Here is a 6,541-nt window from a genome sequence, read left to right on the forward strand (position 1 = left end):
AGTAAAATTTACAAAGGGGGAGATTGTTAGAGCATTGCTCGGTCGAACTCGCAAGCGTTGCTATCTCAAGCTTGTTTGTCAAGTTTAGTTGATCAAAACTATAGTCTTGATTTCTAGTCTACCTATAGGAGTTTCGGACTAGGATATATTGTATAGTTGAGCTTTAGACTTCACGGCGCTTACAACTGAAGACGAAGATCTACTGAAAGAACTCGTAGGAACTTCATCAACAAAAGGTATGTGGAGACTAAAACTTATCTATCCTCGGAAGTCTATTCAATTCCTACTTATCTCATATTGAGACAATGTATACGATATAGTCTTTCGTATCATACACATTTGATATTTCGAGCAGAGTATAACTCGCTTATCTATTTCTCGAAATACGTGTTGGTGGCTTTATGTCTTAGGCACATTCATCATTATTCTTGACTTTATGTCAAAATATGATCATGTGGAAATTTCCTTGAAACATCTTACATGTTTGTGTGACACAATCATTTGATGTCGACTTGGAAAGTTTCGTATTGATCATTCGATCACTTGAAAATTGCTTATTAACTAATGGTGTGTATGAGACATCCATTGTCTTCTTCTAAGAACGTTTTAGTGATTGAAATGGGAGTTAAGAGCTAAAACCCATGTCTGGATATGTTGTGGTTTGTGTACTTAGTGTACGAACTGTTTTGACAGAATTCAAGACCGGAAGTTTGCATACCCGTTCGCAAACTTATTCAACTGTTTAAGTCAGAGTAATTAAGTATGCATACCCGTTCACAAGCTGATTTAACTGTTGAAGTCCGGGAACCAAGTTTGCGTACCCGTTCGCAAACGATTTCAACTGAGTTTGGTCCAGAGCTGAAGTTTGCGTACCCGTTTGCAAACTGTTAGCTTGTGACCAATGTCCGGAACTTAGTTTGCATACCCGTTCACAAACTTAAGTGGTTCAAGTTCTTAAATCGGTAAAGTATGATTTCATACTCATGAACAAATACATTTATATAATAAGGAATGCAATCTTTGCAAACCGTGGCTTAAATGTTCATGAATTGATTCTTCCAAATCAATCCGATTTTGCTTCGATTCGTTCATATATTTTACTATAAGATAATGAACAATTGAACAACTCTATGAAGAAAACAAATAGATCCTTTGATCATCTTTGATCATCATAGTTGATCTAGATGTGTTAGATGAATGTGGATTAGACAAAAGTGTTCATATGGCTAACTACGGTTAACTACTATTGAACCAACTAAGTATACACGTTTAGGTACGGTTACCCATATCTAAATGAATTACATTTCATTTATGTGTGACAAGATAAGTCCACCTAACGATAGAGAGATATTGCTTTGGTTTCAAGTAAAACTTAGCTTGCATCTTAAATTAGGATTTCATCTAACGGTGAATAACGAATGCTCTGTTTCTAAGCTAACTAAGCAAACCCTGATTTGGAAGCTATATAAAGGAGAACTCTAGCAACTGGGAAACCTAATCCCAGCACCTCCTGTATGATAGTAGTTGCGTACTAGAGTCGGTTCTCCATTAACCTAGGTTTTTCCTAAAACTATTTAAGTTAAAGACTTAAAGACTTCATTTGGATTCCGAAGCTAGATCCAACTATTTTTTTATGTAGTTGCGTATTCTGATCTTACTTGTTTTATCGTATTGAGTATTATCTTCTCTAAGATTGACTCGAGATTTATCTCTGATATGTAAAATATAAAAAGTAATCACAAAGCTCTTTGCATCATTCTTTGTGATTCCACAATAACTTGTTCTACTACCACATAGTTAAGTTATTGTGAGGTGATTGATATTTCTAGGCTGTTCTTCGGGAATATAAGACCGGTTTATCAATTGGTTCATGTGCACCTTGATTTATCATAAGACGGAACAAAACTTCATAGCTATTTCTGTGGGAGACAGATTTATCTACCAAAATAGACATTTCCGTGGGAGACATATTTATTTGTAAGTCTTCGACTTTGGGTCGTAGCAACTCTTAGTTGTGGGTGAGATCAGCTAAGGGAATCAAGTGCGTAGAGTCTTACTGGGATTCAGAGGCGTAAGGAACGCGACTGTACCTTGATCAGTGTGAGATTGGTTAGGGCTCAACTATATTCCATCCCAAAGTTAATCTTGTAGTAGGCTAGTGTCTGTAGCGGCTTAATACAGTATGGTGTTCAATCTGGACTAGGTCCCGGGGTTTTTCTGCATTTGCGGTTTCCTAGTTAAAAAATTTCTGGTGTCTGTGTTATTTCTTTTCCGTATTATATTTGTTTATATAATTGAAATATTACAGGTTTTGCGTAGTTCATTCAATTGGTAAATCCAACCTTTGGTTGTTGATTGAAATTGATTGACACTGAACATTGGTCTTTGGTACCGTTCAAGTTGATTCTCATAATAATCAGGCTCGCGGATTCTATCTATTTGATTTGCTGATTACATTGAGAAATTGAGATATAATTCTTGGATACTTTCCCGTGATCGAGTCTGACTATCTAGTTGATGATCTTGGAATTGTATTGGAGTTGTCCATACAGATAGCCGAACGAAATATTGGGTATAGTTGTTAGACTCCGCTTTTTCAGATTATGTATCAATTGATTAATTTTCACAATATTGACTGAGTGATCTCATCATAAAATTGTTTGTGAAACTCAGTAGGGACATCTAAACTCTACCAATTTTCGAGAAAAGATCCGAATAAGGACAATTTTTAAAATTATTAGATGTTCTAGCTATTTACTTCAAAATAGTTATTAGTCCCGTAATAGGTCAAGCTCATTAAGGCCAACATAAGGTCCACGGGTACGCAAACTTCTTATAGTTATTCTTCTCAACTGTTCATAAACGGGTTGAGAAGGTACACATATAGCTAAAATTTACGGAACCAACAACATATCTATTGAAATTGGAGTTTGTTTTCTATACTTTTGATACCATTATTCTTTGAATTTAATCTTTCTTCAAGAAAGGTGTTAATTAAGATGATTATTCTCATAAAGGAGGTTTTTCAAGTAAGTTCTACCTTATTCTTCCTCAAAATTTACAATTTATAGTAAGCATGGTCAGAATCAATGAGGATGTTGGGAAAGCTAAGAAATTTTCTAACGTATTTACACAAATCGCATCTCCTCTCAAGGAAAAAGTTGAATCATCTAACCAAACATCATGTAAAATTGTATTTATTAATGAAGATTGCTCCAAAACCTATGATAAAATTCTTTCTAAAGGTTTCATCTTAGAAAAGAAGTTGGTCAAGGATTTTGTACATGTTAGTGAATTATCTTGTTTCGAAAAATATAATCTTGGTGACATCTTTGATGGTCATGGTGAAGGATTTGACATTCTCACAAGAGTATTTTATGTTAGCATTCATGATATTGATCTTGAGAATTTTTTTTTTAGAACCATGATTAGAAGAAATATTATAGAAGTTGATAGAGAGTTGTTGGAAAATATTACAAGTCCCCCTATGGGAACTTTCTCCTTTCCTAGACCAAGGTAAGAAAATCCTTCAAGTGAAACCATCTCAAATCAAATCATTGGTAGGATTTTTGGTTGGAAATATTTCTTGACTTGGAAATTCAACTTATTGATGTGTGCGGTTGTATCATTCAACAAATGGCCACCAAGACGTTTTATGACAAGAAACTAGGCTTTCCATGCCTAATCGAGAGGATTTGTAGAGCTTTAAAAATTTCTCAATTATATGGTACTCCCTCTTTCATTCTCAATACCATATTCAATCGAATGATAATGAATGACAGCAATAGAAAAAGAAGTCTTTCTCCTCCCTCAATCGATACTTGTGATCCCACCTCCTTCGCCTTTTTCCACAAAATTCTCAAGAATGTGCAAAAGGTGAACAACAAGGTAAAATGTGTGCAATAACAAATGTGTTTGCTTACTATAAAATTTCGCTGAAATTAAGGATGATATGGAGAAGATTCAAGCCTCTTGGATTGAATCGTAAAGTGAAGATGGTGCCTAGCTTCTTTACTTGCTTTATTTTGTTACTAGGTAACTCCTTGTAACGACTTATTCATACTGTTTAAGGAGGATATATAACTAGACTTGAGGTAGCATGTTATATGGTTACACTAGCTATTTTGAACAATATCATCTTGCATATTTAAAGTTTATTTAATTAATTTTACATTTGAAGATGACTCGCAACACCTAATCTTCATGGATTATTTATATGTATTGCTTATTTTGTGAGATTTGTTATTTTCTATCATATTTCTGGTGATTAGAACAGGTATCTTATATAGGTTAAGCTCCTAACTCTTTGTGTTTTCACTGGCTGAAAAGGCGGGGGTCTAACAACACCACCCAATATTTCTCTTAGCAATATCTATGGACAAACTCTAATATACTTTTAAGAGAATAAACAAGACTCAATCAATTAAAAGTACATCAACGAGTTTATCTCTCTCTCTCTCTCTTGATTTGATTTCCTCAAACAGAAACTGCGAGTACTAATCAAATACAAGGAATAACTTGGATGGTACCAAAGACCAATATCCAAGGATCAATCAATGACAATCAATAACGAAAGGTTGGATTACTCTAATTGATAATCTAACGCACAACCTGTATTATTTCAATTATAAAGATAAAACAATAGAATGTGAAAACAGAAATAACACATACACCAAAAATTTTGTTAACGAGGAAACTGCAAATGCAGAAAAACCTCAAGACCTAGTCCAGATTGAACACACACCGTATTAGCCGCTACAGACACTATCCTACTCCAAGCTAACTTCGGACAGGACTGTAGTTGAACCCCAATCAGTCTCCCACTGATCCAAGGTACAGTTGTACTCCCTACGCCTTTGATCCCAGCAGGATACTGCGCACTTGATTCCCTTAGCTGATCTCACCCCCAACTAAGAGTTGCTACGACCCAAAATCGCAGGCTTTGACAATAAACAAATTTGTCTTACACAGACAAGTCTATCAAAGGATCAATCTTTCTCCCACAGAAAAACCCTAAAGTTTTTGTTCCGACTTTTGATAATAATCAAGGTGAACAGGAACCAATTGATAATCCGATCTTATATTACCGAAGAACAGCCTAGATAAATCAATCACCTCACAACAATCTTAATCGTATGGTAGCGAAACAAGATGTTGCGGAATCACAAACAATGAGACGAAAATGTTTGTGACTACTTTTTATATCTTTCCTATCGAAGATATTAATCTCAAGCCAATCAATCTGATTGTACTCGTACGATAGAAGATGCAAGATCAGATCATACAACTACCATAAAAGTAGTCTCGGTCTGGCTTCACAATCCCAATGAAGTCTTTAAGTCGTTAACCTGGTTTTAGAAGAAGAAAACCAAAGGTTAAAGGAGAATCGACTCTAGCACGCAAACTAGTATCACACGTGAAGTGTGGGGATTAGTTTTGCACAATACTAGATGTCTCCTTTATATAGTCTTTCAAATAAGGGTTTAGCCTTGGTCACAATGCAAACAATATCCACCATTAGATGAAAACCTAATTTAGATTCAAGCTAATATTTCTCAACCGTTATATCGAAAACTTAGCTTGTTATGCACAAATGAAATGCACTCTTCTGGGTTTGTTAACCGTACCCAAACGTGTACATTGTTGGTTCAACAATAGTTAACCAAAAGGTTAGCTATATGAGCATTTCATACCAACCATATTCTTCTTCACCATAACTAGTCCAAATGAATTCAAATGAAATATTTAGGGAGTTGTTCAATTGCAAGGAAATCTTATGTACTACACAAGACACAATTGAAGCAAAGATGATTTGATTCACTTGAATGGTTCATGAACTTTTATAGCCACGGTTTGCAAACTGCATTCTTTAGTCTTTATAAGTTTAAGTTCAGAAATCATCTTCATATATATAACCTTCTTAAGTTTGCACACTAGGTTCGCGGACTTAAGCAACCGGGCAGAGTTTACAAACTCCAGCAGAAAATCTCGGCAAAGACTTTCCGCCGGTTCGCGAATTGGGTTCGCGGACTGGTACTCACGCAACAAGTTTGTCAACTCCAGCAGAATTTCTCGGGATGAGAAGTTCGGCAGTTCGAGGACTTGGCAACGAGCCATTCTTCCGGTTTCTCTTGATCAACAAAGTTCGCAAACTTTGGTTCAAGGGATAAGACTTATGCACATATGTGTTTCCACAACAATACTTATGTTCATCATTGGTTATGTAATCTAAACTCTCATTCCAACCATTGAAACATTCTTAGAGGACGTTATATAGTTGTTACACCATTTTTCGTCAAAGCAATTTTCAAAGTGATTGAAACATATCATGACTTTCGTCACTAGGTAAAGATAAACATGGTTGAAGCGATACACTTACCAAAACATATTTAGAGATATAGATAGGCGAGGTATACTCGGATCGAAATACCAAATGTGTATAATCTACGTCTATATATAGTATACGACTTTTTGTCTCAAGAAGTAGGAGATAGAGTAGATAGACTTTTGAGTGACTGATAAGTTCAAGTCTTCACATACC

This window comes from Papaver somniferum, chromosome 4, assembly GCF_003573695.1.
Source record: "Papaver somniferum cultivar HN1 chromosome 4, ASM357369v1, whole genome shotgun sequence".
NCBI classification, from domain to species: Eukaryota; Viridiplantae; Streptophyta; class Magnoliopsida; order Ranunculales; family Papaveraceae; genus Papaver; species Papaver somniferum.